Below are 4067 nucleotides of genomic sequence, written 5' to 3'. Positions count from 1 at the left end.
GAGAGAACTTTAAAAAGTTAAAGGTACCGTGACTAGAGTTTTAGTATTAGAAATCGTCCTTAGTGATGAACATATGTAGAAAATTCCTTCTTTTACAATGTTAGCATGGCATTTCTTAAGAGTAAGAGCTGCAAGAGGTGGTATCTTAACAGTTTTAAACCAATATGTAGCTGAGAGGAAAGTACACTGAACTTTTATGTTCAAGTTGTCATAGCTCTACTAAATAAAAAAATCTATATATATGTCAAGGCTTACAATTTATGAACATGGCGACTAATATTTTAGTATCGAGAAACTACAGGTGGCCTATACTCAGGCATTACCTTCTTTGCTTAAGATTCGGTGAATATTAGAAGACCTAAAAATGTTAATTATCATAACAACTACATTTTTACTGCACCGTAGCAAATTGTCTTTTGTGGCTTTAATTTGTTCTGGTTCTTAGGTACTTTGCATTCTCCTTTCCATTTCAGTCGAGGTATGATAACATTTTATGCCGATTTGAGTTAGAACAAATTTATTATAAGAGAACTGCTTTCAGTTAAATTAACTTCATGATCTTGTGTACTGCTAAGAAGTCAGGGTGATCTAAAGAGGAAAGTGTATGGGGCGCCTGGGTGGCTCAGTCGGTTGGGCGTCCGACTTCAGCTCAGGTCATGATGTCACGGTCCGTGAGTTCGAGCCCCGCGTCGGGCTCTGTGCTGACAGCTCAGAGCCTGGAGCCTGTTTCGGATTCTGTGTCTCCCTCTCTCTCTGACCCTCCCCTGTTCATGCTGTCTCTCCCTGTCTCAAAAATAAATAAATGTTAAAAAAATAAATAAATAAAAATAAAGAGGAAAGTGTAGGGTTTCTGGTCAGTCTGTGTTTGAATTGTGACTCCAGTGTTTACTGGGTGCTTAATTTGACTTTAAGCCTTACTGATTGGTAAGATGGGCATCCTAGTATCTGCTTCTAAAGGTGGTGAAGATTAAATATGATAATATATAAAATGTGCCTCACCCAGTAAGTAGTATACATTGGATGTTGAAATAAAGTTGTTCACCACCCTACCACTCCACACACACAGCTGTGTATCCTAATTTAATATTTGTTTCCTCTTTGTCTCCTAGGGATCTCTTGAGGGGGAAGGGGAAAGAAGACCAGTGAACTGTTTTTGCTTTTCTTGAAACTCTGGGATAGTAGTATTTCTAGGTTACGGATTCTTAAGAGACGTGGTGACATCTTAGAATATTGTCCAAGAAAAGTAATAAATGAATAGGAACATCATAAGTTAGTTGTTAAAACAAGGACTACATTAATTATAGCTGTCTTTAACGTCTTGTAGCCTAGGAAATCAGACTTTTTAATCCACACCACCCAGGTTTAAAATTTTTTTTCTTAACGTTTTTACTTATTATTGAGAGACAGAGCATGAGCATGGGAGGGGCAGAGAGAGGGGAAGATAGAGAATCCAAAGCAGGTTCCAGGCTTTGAGCTCAGCGTAGAGCCCGACGCGGAGCTGGAACTCACAAACCGCGAGATCATGACCCGAGCCAAAGTCGGACGCTTTACTGACTGAGCCACCTAGGCACCCCTGCACACCACCCAGGTTTGAGCAGGGTGAAGAGTTGCTCTGTTGCATAAGATTCATAAAGTTTGTTCAAGTCGGTATTCAACTTGGAATTCTTCAGTTGGTTCTACTTAAAATGTACAGTCTGCTTTCATAGGAGGAAGGAATCTCATTGTCCTAAGTAAAGTCTCTTTTGAGAAAATTATTGCTTACAAGGAAAGGGGGATGGATGAGAGTGGTGCCTAATAAATCACTGATTTATTTAGCTTCTGTTTGGATGTAGAAAGAAGAAAGGAAATTTGCGGCTACTGTGTATGAGGGTTATTTTGCTTAGTACAGGTGTATTTTCATTTAGGCCTTAGAGTGTATCTGTGAGGTGGGTTAGTGCTGTTAACCTCATGTATGGAGGATAAAAGTGGCACCCAGGTTGATAACCTTCATGAGGTCATATGGCAGCAGGCAACAAGAGTGGGAATTTATTAACTGTTTTTGCTGTTTGTGTGTGTAAGCGGGGTGGTGTTTGTTTTTTTCATACTGTCTTATGTCTAAATAGAAAGATAATGTTAGACATTTATGTCTAAATGTAAAACCTAGGGGCGTCTGGGTGGCTCAGTCGGTTGAGCGTCCGACTTCGGCTCAGGTCATGATCTCACGGTCTGTGAGTTCGAGCCCTGCGTCAGGCTCTGTGCTGACAGCTCGGAGCCTGGAGCCTGCTTCAGATTCTGTGTCTTGCTCTTTCTCTGTCCCTCCCTTGCTCATGCTCTCTTTCTCTCTCTCTGTCGCAAAAATAAATAAAAACATTAAAAAGATAAATAAAATAAATTTAAAAAAATAAATATAAAACCTAGGTTTTTAAAAAAATTTTTTTTAAGTTTATTCATTTATTTTGAGAGAGAGAGACAGAGCAAGGGGAGGGGCAGAGAGAGAGAGAGAGGGAGAAAGAGAATCCCAAGCAGACATGGGGCACGAACCGTGAGCTCATGACTTGAGCTGAAGGGATGCTTCACCGACCAAGCCACCCAGGTGCTCCTAAAACCTAGGTTTTAAATAGGACTAACTACTGTTTTTAAGATAACTGAGATTTGAACCCAGATTAATTTGGTTCCAAAGTTTATGCTGGGCATACAAAGATCAGTAGAACACCATCCAACTTGTTGATCTTGCAGATTTAATGGTGGAGCGACATGTAAGCTCATGTAGTACTCTGTTAAAAGGTAGATGGGGGGACACCTGGGTGGCTCAGTCAATTAAGTGTGTGACGTCAGCTCAGGTCATCATCTCACGGTTCTTGGGTTCCAGCCCTGCGTCGGGCTCTGCTCTGACAATGTGGAGCTCCCTCTGTCCCTGCTCTTCCTCTGCTTGTGCGGGCTCACACGCGCTCTCTCTCTCTCTCTCTCTCTCTCAAAAAAAAAAAAAAAAAGTTGGGATTCAGACCAGAGAATGACTTCCTGCTAGGGGAGGTCTCTGGAGGAGGTGGTCTTTGAGTGAGTCAGGTTGAGAAGGGTGAGACTATGCAAAGCTTGCACAGAAGCCTACACAGGGAGTTGAGAGGGTATGGTATTTTAGAGTCAAAGCCAGGGTTTCAGTTTAGTCTTTTTCTCTATAGTGATGCAGTTGTTTAAAATGATTATTAATATTAAATAATATTTTAAAGCAGAGGTGAATGGAAGTTTAGATTAATTAATTTTAATTATTTTGTTTAATTTTAATTATTATTTTTAATAACAATAGTTTTCAAGAGTGTTCTGAAAGAGATTATAAGGGAGCTTAGTGTTACAGAGAACTCGAGGATTTTTTGTTTCCTCTTAAAATCACCCAAATAATGAGGGGCTCTCTATTCACATGTATTGCTTAGTCTGAATAATGTTATTACCTAGGTAACATATTTATTCCATATTTAAGAAACATCTTTTAGTTTAAGTCTATCTTCCAGTAAAAGCTACCTATTCAACCATTATATAAAACTTGTAGTTCTGAAGACACATCTAGATCATTTACCTTGAATATTTTAGATAGTTAGATGTAGTGAAAGGTAATATTGTTTGGAAAGGCAGGAATGCTATTCAAATGATTTTGACATAAAGGAGGTTTTTAGCAATTCTGTTTTTTATTACATAGCAATATACATTCATCACAGAAAATTTAGGAAACATAATGAAAACAAAGATTACTTCTAGTCAATAAGGAGAAATAAACTTTTGGGGGGGGGGTTATACAATTCTAATCACTAAATAAAGTTTTAATATTCATTCAGATTTCAGAGTCATAGTCAACCAGTAGCTACATTTAATACTTTAAAAAAAATTTTTTTTTTAATGTTTATTTATTTTTGAGACAGAGAGAGAGCATGAACAGGGGAGGGTCAGAGAGAGAGGGAGGCACAGAATCTGAAACCGGCTCCAGGCTCTGAGCTGTCAGTACAGAGCCCGACGTGGGGCTCGAACCCACAGACCGCGAGATCATGACCTGAGCCGAAGTCGGACGCTTAACCGACTGAGCCACCCAGGCGCCCCAATAC

Source organism: Panthera pardus, unplaced genomic scaffold (assembly GCF_024362965.1).
Source record: "Panthera pardus isolate Hobbes unplaced genomic scaffold, ASM2436296v1 HiC_scaffold_11, whole genome shotgun sequence".
Taxonomy (NCBI): domain Eukaryota; kingdom Metazoa; phylum Chordata; class Mammalia; order Carnivora; family Felidae; genus Panthera; species Panthera pardus.
Note: the sequence above shows the minus strand (reverse complement) of the source record.